Source organism: Notolepis coatsorum (genome assembly GCF_963971535.1).
Source record: "Notolepis coatsorum genome assembly, chromosome: 2".
In the NCBI taxonomy this organism is placed as follows: domain Eukaryota; kingdom Metazoa; phylum Chordata; class Actinopteri; order Aulopiformes; family Paralepididae; genus Notolepis; species Notolepis coatsorum.
Genome location: NC_140166.1, coordinates 231,639,363 through 231,664,498, shown reverse-complemented (window position 1 = coordinate 231,664,498; position 25,136 = coordinate 231,639,363).

The following is a 25,136-nucleotide window of genomic DNA, read 5'->3' as shown; positions in this document are numbered from 1 at the left end:
TAAAGTTGCACTCTCTAAGTATGGTGTTCAGCTGGTCAGAATATATAGCTCTGGGGCCTCATTCATCAACGTGGCGTAGAAAATGTTCTATTTCCACACGTAAGCACAGAATGTAGAATCAGTGCACGCACAGAAAAAACGGGATTCACCACACGTGCGTACGCAGGTTCTACGCACACCTGTCATGATGAATCTCACCTTGGCCCTGCGCCGAGGCTCGTGCACACTTTCACGTATTTGCATACCAAAACCGCCCCGATTAACCATATACGGTAATGGACACCCCCATGAAATGTGGAAGAATGGACTAAACCGAGGGTGTTGTACACTGTCGGATATTATATCTATTAACTTCCTAAAAGACCATTGCTGCCTGGACACCGCAAACACTAATAAAGACCATCAACCACTGTTTTGCCGTTGCCCGTTAGTGTCATTAATGCATGCTGGAATAAGAATGCCTTTCTTAATTTATTTTGAATATTAATAATTATTATAATACAATAAAAGACAGCTCCGTCTTTTAATACACATATATTGTACAGTAACGTCAAATAAATACTACAGTCCCCGCTGAATTAAAGGTTCTGCACGCACATACCAGCAGTGATCTACAGCATAAAAGATAGCCACTTTATAATACTATTCTGAGTAGATAATTCATCTGTATCGCAACAGAGTCACGGATCTGGTCGGGGCAGGTATCATTATGTCGGGAAAATCTTTATGAAATAAACAAAAGTGAATTAAGGAATTTAAAACGAAGTTTAGCATATTAAATCGTTTTATAAGCTTATAGCTTTTTTCGTGCTGATTTGAGAGGGTCCAGCTGCAGAGCCGGAGAGCAACTCTCAGGGCCAAGATAGCACTTATACTATTTTGAGAGAGACAGCAGAGATACAGACAGACAGACACTGTTCCACAGTGTGTGTGTGTGTGTGTGTGTGTGCGTGTGTGTGACTACTAGTCTAATAGTAGAGACTCAGCCCCCCCCCCCCCCCCCCCCCTCTGGACCACCTCCTAGTAGAGACTTCTCTAGGAAGAAGACGAAGATGAGGATTAAGGCGAGACACTGCAGGTGAATAGGCAAATATACTTTTTTTGTTGATTTTGAGATTTTGTTATATTTTGCTTCCTAAACATGTCTTCTATGAAACTAGTGACAATAAAACGTCAATAACACACATTTAGTTGTTCATTTTACTTCATTTTGCCTTATTGCATCCATAAATGTCCACATATTTAATGGGGAAGTGCCTCATTTGCATATATAAACATACATTTCAGAAAACTTGTCTCTACTAGGAGGTGGTCCAGAGGGGGGGGGTCACACACACACACTGTGGAACAGTGTCTATCTGTCTGTCTGTCTCTCTGCTGTCTGTCTCTCCGGCTCTGCAGCTGGACCTTCTCAAATAAGCACGGAAAAGCTTTTAAGCTCATAGCTCCAATTTGGGTCCCAAATTGCGGTACAAATGAAGGAGGTGTCTCGGGTAGTGGACTCTAGTTAATATTATGTTCTCTCTGCAATTAGACTGCCCCTCATTCATTCATTCATCCCTATCTGATGCTATCTCTGAAAACAGTTCCTGCGAGCGCAGTCAGTGCACCCCATAACGCTATATATATAAACCTGCATTCATTCGGAGAGAAAGACCTATTCCACATGCTATTTAGGGTTTGACAATAATTACACTAATATCGCTATTTCACAATGAACTATAATGAATTACGGGGGTCATACAGAACACGCGCCAGTGTCTTTATTTCCGCGTTGGAACGAATGCATGTACTGAGGAGCGCTTATGCCGTAGTAACGATATTCTACCACTGGGCGTCAGCTAAGTGTGCTCCGAGCTGTGCGTACACATAAGCACGAAGTCAAGTTCAAGTTGAAATTGATGAATCCCACTCTTTGCTTAGACATGGTCGTACGCACAGGTTAAGCACATATCTGTGCGTAAGACACGTTGATGAATGAGGGCCCTGGAGTCTGGTGGTGGGTACAGCCCTAGGAGGGTAAAGGACATTTGGGGAGACTCTCTAATTCCTTCTAATTCTGAAAAGTGGATCTGGGTACAGTGGGTGTTATCTTTAACATAAAACATCACACCTCCCCATCTCCCTTCAGGTCGCTCTAAATATATTATAGCCAGGTACAGTCAGAGCAGCCGCTGGGGAGTTATCATGAAACCAGGTTTCAGAGACAAATAAATAATCCAAGTTTGATTCTAATAGTAGTTGTTTAATCTGTTCACTTTTAGGGGTGATACTGCGTATGTTTAGGTGTCCCCCTGGAAGGCCTTCAGGCTTGGCATGGGGGTCCCAGACCACTCTAGCATCATTAACAGTTTTTTAATTGCTTCTTCAAATTGACGAAACAATATAATAAAAACCAATCTGGACATCCTGAAAAAATTGGTCCCAGATTTGACTTGTGAAAACGTCTCAGAAACCCCTTTATCATCAATGTACACAGATCCACCTCTCAATGCCCCATATCTCTAGTTTCAGAGTAAAGGTTCATGAAGTCATTTTATAAATATATATATACAGCTCATGTATCTCCATTACATAAAGGTGGAGATAGATGTGACCTAAATAACTGGACCAAACTGTCCTGTCTGCAAGAATCCTGGAATCATTGGTAAATAATCAACCTAAAGCATCTCTCTGAGGATGGGTGGGTTTATCTTTGTTTATCTGTTATATTTTTATTTAATTGTTTAACTGTGTTTGTTTAAAAAAGTCTGGGGGGGGGGGGGGGTTCTACCTTTTGATACTTTATATATTTCCAATAAAATATCTCAACATTTCAGTTCTGAAAACATGCCGTAATCCTTATACTGTTCAATAACCTTTTTCTAAACGGTGGCTGATATTAAATGTTGGTTCAATGTATTTTCTCACTCGAAGACGACCCTTCTGACCAGAATTCAAGGTTGAACCGTTTTAACACTATTTTCCTCAAATGTACCTGATTTTAGATTCTACTTTTGCTTCATGTACTTGGTCTTGACTTTGTACCTGGAGCAATCTTATAAACTGAATGTACATGTTTGACCTTGTAAAGGCTTCTTTAAAAAAATTAAATATTGATATTTCTCAGTGACTCATCAGGATAAATAAACAATGACAATGAAGTTTTGAATTCTCACATTTTACAGTTTAGTAATTTAGCAGAGGCTTTTATCCAAAGCGACTTAGATTGTGAGCAGCATGTCACCAGGAGGTACATCTGTGGCAGCCAAGGGTCCGTGGCGTCGTTCATCAAATAATATCAAGCTCCAGTGTTACACTCTGAGTGCATCGTACATAGACATATTAGCAAGATAGGTATTTTATTTCTTTATTATTTCAGATATTGTTTGAAGGCGTTTCCAGTAAATAGCAGAGGCTTTTCAAAAAATATCATTGTTGCACTCAGAAGATGAAGCCTTTCATACAAAGTAGGTTAAAATGTAATATTTAATTGTCATACTTCTGAGTTACAGTTACTTCTAAGACATCAATTCACACCTTCCCACTTATCTTGACGGTTACAATTCATCCATATTATTAGCATATCATACATTCTAATGAGAATTCTTCAAAGTTGGGATCAATTCACTTTTTAATTCAAGATGTCGATTTTATTTTAAATATTTGTAAGTTCTGTCATGAAACGTTTTTACTATCCAACCTAATGACAAGTACATGTGAATAGATGTCCCATCACCAGAAAGTAAACAATTTGTCGATTTTAATTGATTTAATTTAAAGTGAATTGATTCCAACCCTATAACGTTTTGATAAGTTGCATCAATAGTACAGCAATTACTCGTCAATATACACACAATAATGACAAAATAGTTAGTTACTTGTGCAACAGGTTGCTCTGCAATTCCCATAAACCCACAAGCAGTTAGATGGTAGAAAAACCATCTAGAAAAAGACAATACATATAACACTAAAATAAACACTTCTTGTGAAAGTATATAAAAAAAAAAAAAAAAAAACATGTCCTACTAGGAATGTTGACAATACGTTGTGACATTAGTTCAATACATCACTAGTGTCCACATACAAATATATAAGTCCATACCTTGGCTTTTGGCTGGTCAGCCCATAGTGAGGTCAGAAAGTTCCTATGATCCCAGTATGTAAAACACTAGAACAATGTGTGTTCACTCTCATACCAATGACATATTGTCCCAGGAACATCCACACCGTCTGTCTCACTCCTCAGGAACATCCACACCGTCTGTCTCACTCCTCAGGAACATCCACACCGTCTGTCTCACTCCTCAGGAACATCCACACCGTCTGTCTCACTCCTCAGGAACATCCACACCGTCTGTCTCACTCCTCAGGAACATCCACACAGTCTGTCTCACTCCTCAGGAACATCCACACCGTCTGTCTCACTCCTCAGGAACATCCACACCGTCTGTCTCACTCCTCAGGAACATCCACACCGTCTGTCTCACTCCTCAGGAACATCCACACCGTCTGTCTCACTCCTCAGGAACATCCACACCGTCTGTCTCACTCCTCAGAGCGACAGAAACACAACGGTTGTTGTCAATGAAAACTGTGTCTATGCTAGTACTGCTTCTCTCTCAGAGGCTTCTGTGCAGGTCAAACGCTCTTGGTAGGTCAAATATTACTACGACTATAATCCTTATGATTGTTGATGGACTGATAGCTGTAATGACATACTGAAGCGTTTAACACTGGGCTACACATTCATTATGAGTGGACCTCTTCTAACACTGGCTACAGCTGTCTCCTCTAAGAATGTGCAGGTGAATTGACAGGTTTGACATTTCCCTGAATCTTCTCTCCCAAGTGATTTTTCTCATGTTTTCTGAAACATGCTAATCTACTGAATCTCTTATCACACAAACCACAATGATGTGGCTTCTCTCCTGTGTGGATTCTCTGGTGTGTTTTCAGATTAGACACTTGACTAAAGCTCTTCTCACACCTGTCACAGGAGTAGGGCTTCTCTCCTGTGTGAATTCTCTGGTGTGTTTTCAGACTATGCAGTTGACTAAAGCTCTTCTCACACTGGTCACAAAAGTAGGGCTTCCATCCTGTGTGAATCATCTGATGTGTTTTCAGACTACTCTGATGAGTAAAGCTCTGTCCACACTGATCACAGGAATAGGGCTTCTCTCCTGTGTGAATTCTCTGATGTATTTTCAGACGCTGTTGCGTAATAAAGCCCTGTCCACACTGGTCACAGGAGTAGGGCTTCTCTCCTGTGTGAATCATTTGGTGTGTTTTCAGACTAATCTGATGAGTAAAGCTCTGTCCACACTGGTCACAGGAATAGGGCTTCTCTCCTGTGTGAATTCTCTGGTGCCGTTTCAGATCATGTTGCTGCCTAAAGCTCTGTCCACACTGGTCACAGGAGTAGGGCTTCTCTCCTGTGTGAATCATTTGGTGTGTTTTCAGATGAGCCAGTTGATTAAAGCTCTTCTCACACTGGTCACAAAAGTAGGGCTTCCATCCTGTGTGAATTCTCTGGTGACTTTGCAGACTCTGTTGACGAGTAAAGCTCTGTCCACACTGGTCACAGGCGTAGGGCTTCTCTCCTGTGTGAATTCTCTGGTGTGATTTCAGATTACCCAGTTGATGAAAGCTCTTCCCACACTGGTCACAGGAGTAGGGCTTCTCTCCTGTGTGAATCAGCTGGTGTGTTTTCAGATTATGCTGTTGACTAAAGCTCTTCTCACACTGATCACAGGAGTAGGGCTTCTCTCCTGTGTGAATCATCTGGTGTGTTTTCAGACCCTGTTGCTTAATAAAGCCCTGTCCACACTGGTCACAGGAGTAGGGCTTCTTTCCTGTGTGAATGTGTTGTTGTTTATTGTGAGTCATCTTAGAACTGAAGTTTTTCTTCCATCCAAGCCTCTTGGTTTCTTCCCAGGCCTGACAGGACAGCTATCTGGATGGAGAAGAGTGTCAGAGGAAGGAGAGAAAGATATGTGATTTTATTCAGCTTGTATCTGGATTTTATAGTTTAAGAACACAGTGTAGTCCAGAGTCATCTACAGTTCTAGACTTAAACCACTTTGTTTCAAGCACCAGTGAGTCAACAGTTTCTGGAGCAGGAGTGGTTACATCATAGCTTTGGTTAAGGTCAGTTTAAATTTAGTCAGGACTAAAGCCCCTTTAGTCTCAGGTTATGACAGATTTAAGGGCGCGTTCACACCTACCCTGTTTGGTCCACTTTAAGTGGACCAGGGTCCCTTTAAATCAATAGCCCGTTTAATTTGTAGAGGTGTGAACACAAACCGAACTATTTTGAGGACCAAACAAAGTCAGACTCGCGCCACTCTCGTAATGACAGTCTCTCCCCTCTAGACTCGCACTGCACGCGGTCAGTCTCTCTCTCTCTAGTCGACTTGCGCCGCACACGTAATAACAGTACCTCTCTCTCTCATTACGCTGTCGGCAACTGTTTACGTTTGCGAGTGCTATAGTCCAATAGATCAGTGGTTCCCAACCTTTTTCCCCCCAGGGACCCCCAAACATCTCTGATGAAATTCGCGGACCCCCTCCTAATAAGATACCATAAAATACTTTATTTTTTTCATTTTAATAACAAAGGTTATACACAGGCATATGCATCACAATTAGACCCACTATGCTTCTTTGACTTGTGCCTTCAATCAACAAATCTCATCTTGCACCATATGCATTTCAAAATGTTTGGCCAATATTCAAATGCTGTATTCATCCTCTCAAATCAGGCCCTAATGGTGAACGGTTTGCATTTATGGAACAAATCAATGCAACAAATTAAACTAAATATGAGACAGGAAATTCCAATCAGTAGCAGAGAGAATCTGTCCTAGCTGGGTTTAATACCTTTTTTTTGTCATTTTAATAACAAACTGCTTATACACAGGCATATGCATCACAATTAGACCCACTATGCTTCTTTAACTTGTGCCTTCAATCAACAAATCTCATCTTGCACCATATGCATTTCAAAATGTTTGGCCAATATTCAAATCCTGTATTCATCCTCTCAAATCAGTCCCTAATGGTGAACGGTTTGCATTTATGGAACAAATCAATGCAACAAATTAAACTAAATATGAGACAGGAAATTCCAATCAGTAGCAGAGAGAATCTGTCCTAGCTGGGTTTAATACCTTTTTTTTGTCATTTTAATAACAAACTGCTTATACACAGGCATATGCATCATAATTAGACCCACTATGCTTCTTTGACTTGTGCCTTCAATCAACAAATCTAATCTTGCACCATATGTATTTCAAAATTTTGGCCAATATTCAAATCCTGTATTCATCCTCTCAAATCAGGCCCTAATGGTGAACGGTTTGCATTTATGTTGAATGAAGTAAGAATCCACTGCAGTAAAAATATCCTCACCTCGAGTTGACTGAGGTGAGAATGTCCTGCTTCAGATCCTCATTTTCGATATATTGCACATAAACGATGAGCACAGCCTCGTCTGCGACAGTTGTAGTTTCATCAAGTTGTATGGCAAATGGACCCTTTCTAAGCTTTTCTGACAGCTGCTGCTCGCAATCACTTGACATCTTATCAATTCGGTCTTTCACTACATTGTTCGAGAGTGGTACTGATTTTAGTTTATCCGCCACCTGTGGGCCGCACAGTTTCTAAACCATTTTGATGCAGGCTGGTTTGATGAGCTGCTCGCCAATATTGTGCGGTTTCTTTGCTTTTGCAATTAAAAGCGAACACTCAAAGGAGGCTTCGGTAGCCTTCTGTAAATCACTGCCACCCCTGCTCCACGCTACTCTAACATCAACCGGCTTGTTCGCCTTGAGAGACTGTTCTTTCCTCCGAAAAAAGTCTGGATCCTTCCCAACGGTTTCTGGGTGCTTAGACGCCTGATGTCTCTTCAGCTTGCTGGGCTTCAGGCTCGAGTTTGCCAACTTTTCTCCACAAATCACACACTCAGGTCGTTTGTCTGGTCCCTCAGTGAAGCCCATGGTGATGTAATTTTCGCGATTGCTGTAGGTCCTAACTTTTTTTGCAGATGAGCTGCCGTCATCTCCTTTTAGTTTGTCACACATTTTCGCCTCTGGCGGCTGACTGCAGACGAGCCGAGAAAGTTAACTAGCGTGCTAGGCTAGCTACAGAAAGTGATACAGTCAACTGATTCGCGTTTTAGCGGCTACCCGGTAGACTACTGTTAACGTTCAAAAATCATGTCTAGATGTTTATTTATTTATCTTTATTTTGTATTGTAGTGGAGAGACTATTCATGCTTCTGATGATAAAAATATGCTAATTAAATATTTCTCTTAAAAAAAAAAAAAAAAAAAAAAAAAAATCAAATCATCTGTGGTCTGGCGGACCCCCTGCGCCCCCTGGCGGACCCCCAGGGGGTCCGCGGACCCCAGGTTGGGAAACACTGCAATAGATGAACGACTTGGCAACTGCATGTCCTTTGTTTACAAATGAGGTCCGCACCAAAAAGGGCAGTGTGAACGCAGACCAAAATCAAACAATGTATCATTTTCACATTTGGTCCACCAGAAAGTCCAGACTATCCGCAGACTTTCAGGTGTGAACACGGCCTAAGTTACACCTTGTGGATAAAATCTTATATCACGCTATGGGAAATTTCATATATCTGTAAAGAAGATATATATCACGATATTAGGGGTGTAACAATGCGACCTCACACCGATTAATTTTGATTACGATTATTCAAGCAACGATTCAATGCATCATGTAATCTCTTCATTTGACCACGATTCGATTACCGGTAGATACATTTTTGATACATTTTCGATCAGTTAATTCCCCCCCAAAAACTTGAATACACAAATGTGGCTGGGGGAACTGATTCACTCAGCATGAATGGACTATAGGTCAATAAAAACACACAAAAAAAACGATTAATTTCGATTATAATCGATTCTAACATTTTCAAATCAATGCAGTTGAATCGTCACATTAGAATTAGGGCTGGGCGATTCTTGCTCAAATGTGAATCACGATTTTTCTCTCTAAGAATTGAGATCGTGATTCTCTCACGATTCTTATTTTTTCAATCAAATAATTTAAAAAAGTAAAAAGTAAAATAAAGAAAAAAAAGTAATAGTTTATTTTCTTTTTAATACAAAAATACTTAGAAATGAGATTGCATAGGTCTATGAATCGAGATCGATTTTTTTCCGATTAATTGCCCAGTCCTAATTAGAATCAATGCATTTCGATTAATCGATGCATCGTTACTAGGGATGGGTACCTTTCACATTTGAACTGATACGTGAATCGATACCGGCAGGGGGCGAAATTTAAGCCCGCCGCCCGCCAGGGGCGCTCAGTTTTTACCTTTGGCGCTTGCCACTGAGAGGTCTGCCCGCCGTGTGGCGTGTAGTTCATAACGATACTCTTATTTTGAAAATCTGTGCGGGTCTCATTTCCGGCCCAAGCGCAGCTAGAGTCATAATATCGATGGCTCCGGCAGTTAGCAACATTCGGTTTGTATGATAGTCTTATTTATTAAAAAAAAAAAAAAAAAACGTGGCAACGAGTCATATCCGCCCAGCCCTGCAGCGGGATACTATTGGCTTCTGCTCGTATCAACACAGAGGCAGTCTGCTGCTCTAGTCTAGATCGGACCTCCATGAGCTACCGTTACTGTTTAAACAATGACCCAGTCAACTATTCACTTTTAGTTTAATACATGACGAGGCATTGTCTAACGGTATCTAGCTGGCTAGCTACTGATAGCTGCCGATATCAACAAATGCTCCAGCAATAGTCGACTCGAGTGTATAATACCTCTGTTCCCTCGTTAGCTAGCTCACGTTAGCTAGCTCACGTTAGCTCTATATGTCCCAGTAAACTAAATTGTCTTAACGTTATCTAGCGGGCTAGCAGTAGCTACAGATAGCTCCTGATATCAATGTCTTATAACATTGATTCAATGCGTATTCTAGCTGAGGGCTTGATGAATGTGATTTGACCAAAGAACCGTAACATTATACACCAATAGGGTCCAGCTGCAGCGCCGAAGAATCCTTGCATGCTGAATGTAGAGTATTAGTATAGGGTCTAGCTCAGGGGTGGCCAACCAGTCAGAGACTAAGAGCCACAAAAAAATGACTGTGGTACCACAAAGAGCCACACCATATACCAGCGTTTCTCAACCTTTTTTTTCAGTCACGGCACCCTTCATGTGTTTATAGGTCTCACCCTCTGGCCTCTGAAGTTGCTAATGTCTTTTTTATTTGGGCCTCACAGGGTTAAAAGTACCCTGTGAGACCCACGGTTGCAAAATTACAAAATCACTTTTAGCCATTTAAAAAAATAATGTTTATTTAAAAAATGTTAAAGGGGAACTATTTTACTATTTCTTTCACTATTTGGGCACTTTTACACAATTCCTGTGAGTCTATGGAACACCTAGGTTTTTTTTAAAAAAAATGCATTGTTTTGTATTTCTAATCAAGTACTAAAAACCGCATTTTTCTACCTCAAGATCTTAAGCCGTTTTGAGGCTGGGCTCCAACCACTGTGTGGCCTGGTGCCAACTGCCACATCAACTGCCACATTATTATGCAGCTGAGAAATCTCTGACATCACAGATATGCACATTTTCAGATGACTCAGTTCAGTGAGGGTGAATATTGTGAGAGGAGAATTGGAAGAATTCGCCAATATGAGAATAGAGACATAGATCCTATTAATATAAGTCCACATAGCTAAGAAACAATGGTAAACACTGAAAAAAGCCATTTATAAGATAGTTCCCCTTTAAGCACATGTATAGTCAATTGGTCCTGTTGTTCAGCCTCACAATGCTATTTGATAGTAAATGTGTTTATATGTCCCACCCTCTGGCCTCTGAAGTTGCTAATTTCTTTTTAATTTGGGCCTCACAGGGTTAACCTCTTAAGCCCGAGATATACAGTAAAAGTGTATATTTTCAGCATTATGTTTGTTTACCAATTATTTTAACTGTTATTAGTGAAATATAAGATTATAGAAATCTCAGGGCATTGAGTCGGAAACCGGCGCATATTGACAGGAGGAAGTGGCACAGCCAAAAGTGAGTGTAGTCTTTTGAAGGAAGAGACTCAGGGCTTTCAAATTTCAAAAAACTACCCTACCCAGCTCACACCAGCCCCTGTCAATCATCTGACTTCTGGATTTACTTTTTAATTTCTCTTATTTTTTGGGATTATCTCCCACAAACCTGAACGTTATTGCCATACTATTTCTTTCACTATTTGGGCACTTTTACACAATTCCTGTGAGTCTATGGAACACCTAGGTTTTTTTCAAAAAAAATGCATTGTTTTGTATTTCTAATCAAGTACTAAAAACCGCATTTTTCTACCTCAAGATCTTAAGCCGTTTTGAGGCTGGGCTCCAACCACTGTGTGGCCTGGTGCCAACTGCCACATCAACTGCCACATTATTATGCAGCTGAGAAATCTCTGACATCACAGATATGCACATTTTCAGATGACTCAGTTCAGTGAGGGTGAATATTGTGAGAGGAGAATTGGAAGAATTCGCCAATATGAGAATAGAGACATAGATCCTATTAATATAAGTCCACATAGCTAAGAAACAATGGTAAACACTGAAAAAAGCCATTTATAAGATAGTTCCCCTTTAAGCACATGTATAGTCAATTGGTCCTGTTGTTCAGCCTCACAATGCTATTTGATAGTAAATGTGTTTATATGTCCCACCCTCTGGCCTCTGAAGTTGCTAATTTCTTTTTAATTTGGGCCTCACAGGGTTAACCTCTTAAGCCCGAGATATACAGTAAAAGTGTATATTTTCAGCATTATGTTTGTTTACCAATTATTTTAACTGTTATTAGTGAAATATAAGATTATAGAAATCTCAGGGCATTGAGTCGGAAACCGGCGCATATTGACAGGAGGAAGTGGCACAGCCAAAAGTGAGTGTAGTCTTTTGAAGGAAGAGACTCAGGGCTTTCAAATTTAAAAAAACTACCCTACCCAGCTCACACCAGCCCCTGTCAATCATCTGACTTCTGGATTTACTTTTTAATTTCTCTTATTTTTTGGGATTATCTCCCACAAACCTGAACGTTATTGCCATAAAACAGAACGCAGTTAGTTTCTCTACCTTTCTGTGAACGTCTTGCAAAAAACGGTGTTGCAATATGATGAAAAATGGTGGAGAAATTTACATTATAAAAAAGATGGCAGAATTCAGTACTGTATCTACAAAACCTTCTGTTTAATCATCTTCCCTTTATTCATTTGCTTAGATTTTTCAGGTCTGGTCAATTTTAGCATGGTGTTATTTACAGTCAAAGATAATTTTTTTTTTAAATAGAATTGATATTCTCCTTTGGTTCATTACAATTTACTCAAGCCTAGTAACAGACACACTATTTCTGACACTGATCCATATATGTCCCTAGATTCAGATACCAAGAACATGCAAATGGACCATTTAAAAAAAAATTGTAAATGTTTATTCTACGTCCTTATGGAATGAGTGACATAAAAAAAAAAAAAAGTAAAAAAAAAAAAAAAAAAAAAAAAAAAATTTTTAGTTTTTTTTATGGGTGGAAGAGCCGCACATTGACGGGCAAAGAGCCGCATGCGGCTCGCGAGCCGCGGGTTGGCCACCCCTGGTCTAGCTGCATCGCCGGAGAATCCTTGCTGGAGCTGGAGGCTACTCAAGTATACACAGACAGTGGAGCTGTTTGCAGATAGCGAGCATTTTGACTTATTGCGTGGTGGCGATGTCTCGCAGATAATACAACTACAAGTATGATTATATAATATATATTTTATTTAAAAAAAAAAAATTTTTATATAAAATATATATATATATATATTTTTTTTTAATAAAAAAAATTTGGCAGGTAAGAAATATGCTTGGCGGTAGATTCTTCCCATCTACCCGCCACTGGCCGGTGAGTCAAAAAGTTAATTTCGCTCCCTGGATACCGGTACCCAACGGTACCTTTTTTCGGTACTTTAGTATCAAAATTTTATTTACCTACCTCAGTCGTAAAAAATAAAATCCAAACTTCAAATAACTACAATTTCGACCGTTTTCGGCTTGCCATTGCTCCGACTGCTTTGTTGTTGAATCAAGTCAAATCCTAGGTAAGCATATATTGTGTGTGTGAACGTTGACACAAAAAAAAAAAAAAAAAGTATCTCACTTGAATCGATGCTCATGTTTCTTACTACAGACCCAGTCAGTACCATGTACTGAATACCTCTTCACCTACGACTGCACTCCTGTACACGGCACCAACACCACCATTATCCAGTTTGCAGATGACCCAGCGATGAGTCGGCCTACAGGGAGGAGGTCCAGCACCTGGTGGCGCTGTGCGCCGACAACAACCTGGCGCTCAACACCAAGGAGCTCATCGTGGAGTTCAGGAAGACGTGCGCACGCCCTCTCTTGGACCCTCAACACCTCATCACTGGTCAAGAAGGATCAACACCTCATCACTGGTCAAGAAGGATCAACACCTCATCACTGGTTAAGAAGGATCAACACCTCATCACTGGTCAAGAAGGATCAACACCTCATCACTGGTCAAGAAGGATCAACACCTCATCACTGGTCAAGAAGGATCAACACCTCATCACTGGTCAAGAAGGATCAACACCTCATCACTGGTCAAGAAGGATCAACACCTCATCACTGGTCAAGAAGGATCAGCAGCATCTATTCTTCCTGAGGAGACTGAGGAAAGTCCACCTCTTCAGATTCTGCAGAGTCCCTACATTGCTCACGTCTAGGGCTGCACTATTTGGGGAAAATATCGAATTGCCATTTTTCCGAGATATTGCGATTGCGATTCAATTTGCGATAAAAATTGTAAAGCAGCCCAATGGAGCTTTATTGTCAAATGCAGCTTGCATCTGGCCTACACAGTGGGTTCATTACAATTTACTCAAGCCTAGTAACAGACACAATATTTCTGACACTGGGAATACATTTGCTGAGGTCCCTAGATACCAAGAACATGAAGATGTACCCTGTAGAAGTGGAGCAATCTTCCATTTACTTATGTATTTTTAGGCCGATTTTCAGAAAATAGGGCGAGGGCTTAAGAGGTTGAGGTAGATTTAGAACAGATACAAAATATGCAATTAACTATGGACAATCATGCGATTAATTAGATTAAATGCATTGATGACATCACAGAGACCAAGACCATCACAGTACGGGCCAATCAGAAACCATGGCTGACAGGGGAAGTCCATGGGTTACTGATAGGGGTGCACCGATATATCGGTCGGGTATCGGTATCGGCCGATAAGTGCCTTGTTGACTGCTATCGGCCTATCGGCCGATAAGCTCAAATGTGCCGATAGCAGTCGCCGATAACTAACCATCCATTTGTGTAGTGTCAAAAGGCAAAAAAAAATAATTCACTCGCGACCTACCTGCACAACGCCCGCCGTCCCCCCCACACACACACAAGCTACTGCATCAAAGTTACTATTTATGATTAACAAGGCATTCGTTTTGTGGCATTAACGTTATATAGTTAGTGTTACACGGACAATAACATCAGCATATTATTATTACCCATAGCAGCAAGGCATTACTCCGAGTCCGTTCATAGCCGGGAGGCAGAAGACTAACGTTACTGGTGAAAATGTGATTTACGTTGGAATACTCCTTTGCCAACTTGCTGTACTTTGCTTGCAGGTCTGCAGCCATTATTACTGGATTAAGAATAGCCCCAACTTTAGCCAACGTAACGTTATGGCTAAACCTTTAACATTAGTTAACCCTAGCTTTCGGTTAGCTGTTCAATGTTAATAACACAACCAAGCGAATCCATCAGAGCTCCCCATCAACACCGCTCTGTCGGGAGGATGGCATTTAAGAAAGTATCTGCTGTTAAAATGACACAAACATTCGTTTTGTGGCATTAACGTTATTATAGTTAGTTACACGTTCAATTACATCAGCATAGTATTTACCCGAAGATAGCAAGCAAGCCGTGCATAGCTCGGTTACATTCCGTTGCTCATTCCGTACCCAACTACACATTCTGCAATCTGTTAATAAAGTTTTCAACCAGACAAATGTATAGAAAGGCTTTGTTTTATTATAAAATTTGTTGCAGTAAAATCATTGTGTCTCGTTTGGCCATCCTGTGGAGCGCGCTGGTCGGCGGGCACTGCCGGGCAGCTAACGTATTAGCTTGTTGTGGTTCTAAGTTTGACTCGCATTCGAGCAAGCAGATCAATGGCGGCATGCCCCGAAGTAGAAAAATGAATAAACGCTTGGTGGTAAGCAGGAGGTGGGTGCTAGCGGTGTGGCGTAATTGGCCGAATCGACTGTCAATCAAAATGGTTCCATTGCATTGGTTGAAAGCTCTGGTTGAGAGAATAGTATCCCGCTGCAGGCCGCCAGAATGGTTCCATTGCATTGGTTGAAAGCTCTGGTTGAGAAAATAGTATCCCTCTGCAGGCCGCCAGACGATACTGGGAGAGGGATCAGTGATACCATAAACATATTTCTTGATGTTTCCTTTTTTAAGTAAGTAAAGATGCCTACAAATACAAACACACATACAAATATACAGTAGTTTCATTAAAAAAATAAAAAAAAAATAAAAATACTTATTTTTTGCCACAATTATCGGTATCGGTATCGGCCGATTGTGTTAGTTGAACAATCGGTATCGGTATCGGTGGCCAATTTTCATATCGGTGCACCCCTAGTTACTGAGGGCCCAGAACACTGCCTTCAGGGCCACGAGGCTGGTCTGAGAACAGCCAGGTTACTGAGGGCCCAGAACACTGCCTTCAGGGCAGGCGACGAGGCTGGTCTGAGAACAGCCAGGTTACTGAGGGCCCAGAACACTGCCTTCAGGGCAGGCCACGAGGCTGGTCTGAGAACAGCCAGGTTACTGAGGGCCCGGAACACTGCCTTCAGGGCAGGCCACGAGGCTGGTCTGAGAACAGCCAGGTTACTGAGGGCCCAGAACACTGCCTTCAGGGCAGGCCACGAGGCTGGTCTGAGAACAGCCAGGTTACTGAGGGCCCAGAACACTGCCTTCAGGGCAGGCCACGAGGCTGGTCTGAGAACAGCCAGGTTACTGAGGGCCCAGAACACTGCCTTCAGGGCAGGCCACGAGGCTGGTCTGAGAACAGCCAGGTTACTGAGGGCCCAGAACACTGCCTTCAGGGCAGGCCACGAGGCTGGTCTGAGAACAGCCAGGTTACTGAGGGCCCAGAACACTGCCTTCAGGGCAGGCGACGAGGCTGGTCTGAGAACAGCCAGGGCCAACTTGGACCAAAAGACATATATCGCACATGCTATGAAAAAATCTGTCTGTCTGAATGGAGCGGATATCAGGTTCGAGTGAGCGACCATAGAAAAGAGCTCCCGGTCAAAGAATATCGAAAAAAAAAAAAGGAAGTAAAACTATCTAAAACAAAATAAAAAGTGACAATTCAAGGATATAAGAGAAAAGGAAGGATGAACACGAGAAAAGGCGAGAGAAAAGGGACCCCAGAAGAAGTACAAACACCGGAGGAAAGTTATCGACACGAGGAGGTGGCGCAGGAGGTAATTCAAGCTAGCATGACGCAGGGCGACAGACCAGAGATACCCACCTGGGTAGCGGAGCTACAAGCTAGCATACAGACTAGCATACAAGCTAGCATACAGACTAGCATACAAGCTAGCATACAGACTAGCATACAAGCTAGCATACAGACTAGCATACAAGCTAGCGCAATAGCTGGCCAAGCCAACACGCAGAACATTCAAAGCGACAGACTCAGGGAAGAATTAAAGAAGGGTCAGGACGAGCTCAGAGAAGAAATAAATAAGAGACTCGAGACAATTGATGGAAAACTACAGGAACAAGAGAAGGACATAAGGATGATAGAAGAAAGGACAGCTGAAACGGAGGAATGGAATACAGAAATACAAGAAATTCTAACGGCGACGCTCGAACAACAAAATATGTTGAGAGAAAAGCTAACAGACTTGGAGGGGAGGTCGAGGAGAAATAATATACGAATATGGGGACTGAGAGAAGGGATAGAAGGAGACTCGATGACCAACTATGTAGACAACCTAATTCGAGGAAAATTGGAAGTGTCAGACCTCGCCAAGATCAAAGGGCACACAGGACCCTAGCGCCGAAGCCACAGATAAACAGACCACCGAGAGCAGTTATAGTTAATTTCTTGAAATTCAAAGTCAAAGAAAACATTCTCAGAGCAGCCTGGCAGACGAAGATGGAGGTGGAGGGGCAGAGAATAACCTTCGACCATGACTATTCAACAGAGGTGGCTGTAAAAAAGCATCGGAGCTATGTTCAGATAAAAAAGACTGAAAGAGAAAGGAATCAGATTTCAATCACCAATGACCACGCTAGGGCTGGGCGATATAACGATAACGATAAATATCGCGATATATTTTAATAATCGATATCGAATATCGAAATTAAAAAAAAATCGAAAAATCGTTTTTTTTTTTTTACCTGCAACAGGGCAGTTTTAAAACCAGAGACAGTGGACAGACTTGTCTTTCTTGCCTGCAACTTAAAGTAATGGCTTTGCTTGTCCAAATGACAATACTGACCAAATTCAGATTTCTTTTTCTCTTGTCCATTTATTTTGTTTGCTTTCTAATTTAAAATACATTTTGAAACCGTCTGTACACAGTAGGCTATGTGTGCTAGCAGAACTAGACTCCAGTCACGAGTCACGGTGCACATGTGCGGTGGTTTGTCCACCAAAAAAGCGCCAAAAGATCGAAAATAAACTAGCAGAGCCAGAACTGTTCAACTCCCCTGGAGCCACAGCCAGCAGAGAAGCCGGTTTACTTTAGCTTTTAAACCAGCTGCAGCCTGAGAACTGGAGTGTGAGGGGATGTACTTGTAACACTAAAGATGGCGGCAATTTTTTTATACGTATAACAATTCGATAATTATCGATATCGAGAAATAAAATAAAATTATCATATCGTTATTGCGATATGATTTTTTTACATATCGCCCAGCCCTAGACCACGCTGAAGGTTCATTGGAAAGAAGGCATAAAGGTGTACAACGACGTGACGAGGGACATGGACCGGAGAGGATGGAAGGTGCCGGGAGGAGAAGAGGAGAGGCCGACGCTGATGCAGAGGTTGGAGAAGGCGAGAAGATGGACCAGGGCTGAGGGACGAGGAAGACAGGGTTCCCACGCTTGCCTTGAAATTTGTTTCCATACTACCTCCTGATTTTCCAGGTACCATATTAAGTGATGATCTATAGGCCCCTGAAGTTTTCCGCCCTCATCCGCGCCCCCCTCCCCCTCACACACACAACCCCCTAGGACACCTGACTACTTACTTGATTTAAAAGATGTGCCAGTCAAGTCTACATTGTAAATGCTTAGAGATTATGTCATTGATAATATCAATGCATGAAATAATGCAACAAGCTGTAGATGAACAACAATTTATTGAACTGGAACACATGAGCACTGGGATTGATATATGTTCTCTCTTCCACTCCTCTCCTATCTCATCCTGTCCTCTTCTCTCTACACCTCCCCTCGTGTCCGCTCCTGTCTTCTCTTCCTACTCTTCTCAACTCCTCTCCACTGTTCTCCCTTTTCCTCTGTCATCCTCCTCTTCCATCTTCGCGGCCTCTTCTCTTCCTGGCTAACTGGCTCGTTATGAGAGCTAACGTTGGCTAGCTACTGTACCCGGCGCTGGCTAACTGGCTATCGTTATGAGAGCTAACGTTGGTAGCTACTGTACCTGGTGCTGGCTAACTGGCTCGTTATGAGAGCTAACGTTGGCTAGCTACTGTACCTGGCGCTGGCTAACTGGCTCGTTATGAGAGCTAACATTGGCTAGCTACTGTACCTGGCACAGGCTAACTGGCTCGTTATGAGAGCTAACGTTGGCTAGCTACTGTACCTGGCGCTGGCTAACTGGCTCGTTATGAGAGCTAACGTTGGCTAGCTACTGTACCTGGCGCTGGCTAACTGGCTCGTTATGAGAGCTAACGTTGGCTAGCTACTGTACCCGGCGCTGGCTAACTGGCTATCGTTATGAGAGCTAACGTTGGTAGCTACTGTACCTGGTGCTGGCTAACTGGCTCGTTATGAGAGCTAACGTTGGCTAGCTACTGTACCTGGCGCTGGCTAACTGGCTCGTTATGAGAGCTAACATTGGCTAGCTACTGTACCTGGCACTGGCTAACTGGCTCGTTATGAGAGCTAACGTTGGCTAGCTACTGTACCTGGCGCTGGCTAACTGGCTCGTTATGAGAGCTAACGTTGGCTAGCTACTGTACCTGGCGATGGCTAACTGGCTCGTTATGAGAGCTAACGTTGGCTAGCTACTGTACCTGGTGCTGGCTAACTGGCTCGTTATGAGATCTAACGTTTTTTCTTTTTTTATCTTTTTCCCCCTCCTTCTTTTTCCGATTTTTCTCCAATCCCACCATTCCTGGTTGTTGCGCACTTTCCCCTACTGTTGGTCCGAGAGACCGGAGACTGTCACATGCTTTCCAGCCTGGCCACGCAGATTCTCACTGGGAGAGTGTAACGTGTGGGAGGCCGCACTACCTCTCTCCAGATCCTACCCTCGCTGAGCAGGCGCCCCGACCGAACTGTAGGGGTCGCTGTCCAAACCCGCCAGCTTTCCCACCCTCTAATACTGCCAATTGTATTAGTGTGAACGGCCAGCCAAGCTGGTGACAACGCCGGGAGCTGGATTCGAACACATGAATCCAGCATCTCCGGCGTTGGTGACGAACGCAATCTTGGCTAGCTAGTTAGCAAGATTGCACTGCTTACTAACCAACGTTGATAAACCCAGGTTTACCACACAGTTAAAACACAGCTACTTACATTTGAGGATAAACTTACATAAGAAGTTTCACTCAAGTTTCACTGTAGATGCCAAGGCTCCCTTGGCTCACCAAGTTGCCTGCATCAAATTCCAACATCCAATATACCATATAGGATGCCAAGAGCATGCTCTACAACATGGGATCATCCATTTCTATCTACAGTAAAAGCGGTTTACATGTAAAGGGTTTTTATAAACTCATAATTCTGTGCTCAATAGTTAAATTGTATTACACATCATCCAATAGAATTTTCAAGGACAACTGTTTCTATTTCCATGTAATTGGTCACTTTTGCTCAGTTTCCATGCCTTTCCATACCTGGAAAATGAAAAAAATTAATCCCATGTTTTCAATGTTTTCCAGGTACCGTGGGAACCCTGGATGAGGAGGACGGGATGAGTCTATGCTTAACCCAACCGGTTCATGCGTTTTCAGGGATTAAAGCAAAAAAAAATCTCCTGACTGAACTTTTTTTCAGGCCAAGTCATATTCTTATTTTAACCTCCACTGTATTTTTTTTAAATAGCGGTAGTGTTTTAAGGGAGCCTACTTGTTTCGGTTTCGTCGATAATCCAATGTACAGTTACGCCCCCCCAACCACCTCCAATGTACAGTTCCCCCCCCCTCCACCCAACCTACCCAACCTCCTCCAATGTAAAGTTCTTCGTCAAATGTATATACTCTCTTTTTTAGACTCTTATTGTATCACAAACAATACTGTATTTGTAAATCTGGTATGTCATAAATGTATAGATGTAGCAGTATTATCTATCTGTATGTCATATATGTTATGATGAATTGAAAATGGGGGACCCTGATGTAAACAAGAGGAAAGTCTTTCTCTGGTCTGCATCCCCTTAACAATTGTGTGTATTGAGCTGTACTGTATTGTACCCATTCTGCAATCTGTTAATAACAATCAATCAATATTTAACAGATTGCAGAATGGGTACAATACAGTACGCCTCAATACACACAATTGTTAAGGGGATGCAGACCAGAGAAAGACGTTCGTCTTGTTTCAATCTCCCGGACAAATGGGAGAAATTCCGGTCAAGAGTTTATTGAGCTTAAAAACAATTGATAACGCAAATAACGTTCTGATTAACAAAGGCATTCATTTTGTGGCATTAACGTTACCTAGATTTATCAACATTCATATGTACATTTATCATACACGGAAATCGAGCGGCGCAAGCACACACGCAACAACAACAACACACCTGTTGTCGCGTAAATAACGTTCTGATTAACAAAAGGCATTCGTTTTGTGGCATTCACGTTACCTAGATTTAGCGCTGTAACTCAGAACAATCTCGTCTTCTGGTTGGTTGCATTTGCCTGAGAATTTGCTCGCAAATGACTGCTTGGCGCGGCCGCGGTAGAAAAAAAAATTATATTTGACGCCTCTGATAGGCTCAGGTTAAATTCCGTCACGACTCCGAATCAAATGACGGAATCTCCTAATCAAATGGACGGATATCCGTCTCAAGACGGAACGCTTTAATGCCTGCGTTTTGCGAATCTGATTGGCCACTGACGTTTCTGGTCATGTGACATGTGCGCCCAATCGCGTGACGCGCCCATTTCCGCCTCGTCCAGCAGCAAACCCTAACCGTTCTATCGCCATGCTCTAAGACAAACTCTAACCAACTTCAAAAGAGTGCCTAAGCTTAACCGGGGAAAGAACTTGCCGTCACACGATTGGTGCGACCAGAAACATCAGTGGCCAATCAGAGCACAAAACGGGAACGCAGAAGCATGCACCATTTGGGTTAAGAATACAGGCGGAGAGGCCGCGTGAATACTTTCCCCAAGGCGGTTGTCCTTCCGCGTTCGGTTTGCACGGCCTGGCCACTGACGCTTCTCTCAGTGCCCAATCGCGTTGCACCTAGCTTTCAGTTCCACAGCCCAAGTCCTCGCCCATTTCCTCTTATTGTTTTCATCTCTCTATATTAACGTAGCCCATTTCCTCGTATTGTTTTCATCTCTATATTAACGTAACGCGCTATTCATATCAATCGATATCACATCAATATATAAATAACGTATTGTTTTCATCTCTCACATCAATAGTCCTCGCCCATTTCCTCGTATTGTTTTCATCTCTATATTAACCAGTGATGCCGGTAACGCGTTATTGTAATCTGATTACTTTTCCCCGAAAATAGTAATCTAACGCGTTAATCTTTAAAAGCCAGTAATCTGATTGCAGTTACTTGTCCAAGTGGCTGTGCGTTACTATTTCGTTACTATCTCATCATAAATTCATAATGCAGGCGGAATGCAGTATTTTATTTCGTTTTCGACAGTCAAAAATACATTTTTGAGCTGTTTTTCTTATTTGGGAGTAGGGATGGGAATCGAAAACCGGTTCCCGCTGGGAACCGGTTCCTAATTGGCCGATGCCTGGAACCGTGTGGCTCCTGTGACTTTCGATTCCCTTAACGCTGCCAGGTTTTTCCTACAGTTGCGCGCGTTAGCATGTAGCCATGGCAGACTCTATTTGATTCCTTAAGGGCTCGAAATTGCCTGGCTTTTGGTCATATGCTCCCGAAATGCTCCCGCTGTTTGGCTACTTCTATGTGCAGTGAAAACTACTTGAATGCTTTAGAACATAGTCATTGATTTAGTTTAGGGTGTGCTAAAATTAGCCGCGGAGCTATCGCTAGCTAACGTGAGCTAACGCTATTTAATCAAGCTCACAAAGAGAGATAAACAGCTGACAGCGGAGAGTACAGGTACAAATACAATAAAACAGCGGGTGGGGACTGTTGTGTAAACATTGTACTCTTTAGTTCACATATAATAAGAGCCGGATTGTTTATTTACTAAGTCTCTACTCTGAGTCCGTCAGACAGGAAGTACCATGGTGCAACATACAAATGTGTCCGTGTAGCAACACAAGCCAATACCTACAGGACAGGGGCCCGGGGAGGGAGCTCTGTGTGTCTGTGTGTGTGTGTGTGTGTGTGAGACAGAAGTCAGAGGAATAACGACTGTTATTCAATAGATTAAATTAGTTTAAGAATAAAAAAATAAATACATTTTAAGAGAATCTCAAATACATTATTTTATTTAAGTGTAGGCTATAGTTAATATTTTATTTTTTACAGTTTTTGTATTTTTCTGACATGGTAAATGGCTGCTTTTTTATATAGCGCTTTTATCCAAAGCGCTTTACAATTTGTTCCTTACATTTTACCCAATCACTCACACATTCACACAACGACGGCGCAGGCAACCATGCAAGGTGCCAACCTGCTCATCGGGAGCAGTTAGGGGTTAAGTGTCTTGCTCAAGGACACATCGACACGCTGCCCGGGAGGAGCGGGAATCGAACCGGGAACCTCCGGATTGCCAGACGACTGCTCTACCTCCCGAGCCACTGTCGCCCCTGACATGGGGGCTCAACAATAAATGACAATCAGAAATGTCAAGTTGCATGTTGTTATTCTAACCAGCTTAGTTCTGTTGCATTTCCAATTTATTTATTTAAATTATAAATTGATCAGGTATCGATAAGAGAATCGATAAAGAATCGAATCGATAAGCAGAATCGATAATGGAATCGTATCGATAAAATCCTATCAATTCCCATCCCTATTTGGGAGTGACGTGGTGTGGCAGTGAAAGGGTTACACAAGAATGTGTCCCGCGGCGTGACTGGACTCTCTGTCTGTGAGTGACTCTGCTTTGGCCCAATCACATTCCCCATCCACAGTCTGCGAATCAGAGGCAGAGTAGGGCGGGTCTTCACAGCACGGCATGTGACATATGCGCCAATCGTGTGACAGCAGGGCTCCGTTGCATTCGTCTGAGAATTCCACCCCAAAACGCTTACAGGAAGAAAAAACGCGGCTTATTATTATTACCGAGGCGCGCAGCTTATTATATTATTAAAACAGCTACTTGTGGGCACTCATAAAAACACTGTGGTCTACAAGTTGTTTAGCGAGAGGATGGTGGTAATGTGCTTCAATAGAACAATGGATCAATGCCATGTCAAAACTCGGCTCCGCTGATCTGAAGGGCTCCGCAGTACACACACAGACACACACACGCGCGCGCGCGCACACACGGGATCGCAGCAGCCACACACACATTTCCACTGTCCAATAGACAAGCGCCCTTTTCGACCGCGTGACATTGTTCAGAAGGTCTCGGTCCGCCTCTGTGTGAAAGCAGGCGAACCAAATGAAGAATGCAACAATGTTGCAACCAGAACCGCACCGAGTCCACCAAAACTATATGTGAAAGCGACCTAAACGTAAATACTGTCTACCGCTAAAAACAGCACATCCAATTGCATTGAAAGCATCTGGAATCACAACACTACGACGCTTCGACTAGGTACAGGAGGACTCGGAGGCCAGCCAAACAGCAAAAGAGAGAGATTGTTTCTTTCCCTATTGATTAATGTATATTTGATGGTGGCAGAGCAAAAGCTCTTATTTGCCAGATTTACAGTTAATTTACATGTTAAAGAGAGACTGATTGTATGTTTATAGAGAGACATTTATAAAAACAATTTAATAGTTACAGTTGATATAATTGAATAGTTCAGCCTGCATTTGTTAGATGTGAATGGATACACTGGTTTTGTAAAACCACTGGCTGGCTGCTCTAATGCTGTGAGCATCATAGACTGTTGCTTTACCATACTTGATGGTACAGAAGCTGAAGCACTAGTTTAACAATTTACGTTATGTGCAGAGAAACAAGTTAAAAACAATTTATGCACTTTCAATAAAGCGTTTTTAAAAAACTGTTGGGGGAACAACGACGACTTCGTAACCTAGTTACTTTCAAAGTAACTAAGTTACTCTGATAATCAAGTAATCAGTAAAGTAACTTGGATTACTTTTTAAAGGAGTAATCAGTAATCAGTAATCGGATTACTTTTACAAGTAATCTGTGGCATCACTGATATTAACGTAACGCGCTATTCATATCAATCGATATCAATCATAGAAAACGAATCTTTCCATTAAGAACTGACAATCAGGGAATTTAAACATGGTTGACATTGTTTTTGTGTGTTTATATTAATTAAAGAAAGGAAAGTCTAGTGCTGGCTGAGCATATTGTTTGTTTGCACTAAGTTAATACTTTGACAAATGTAGCCTATATTTTTCAGTCAGTTCGGTCTTTGTGTGCCAAACATTATTTAAGGCTGTAAACACTGTAAACCTTTTATTTTATTTTTAATAAATGAGAAGCATGTTTAGATTGGAGTGTTACATTTTTTTTTAATAAAAATTAACGTATATCGAACTGAAAA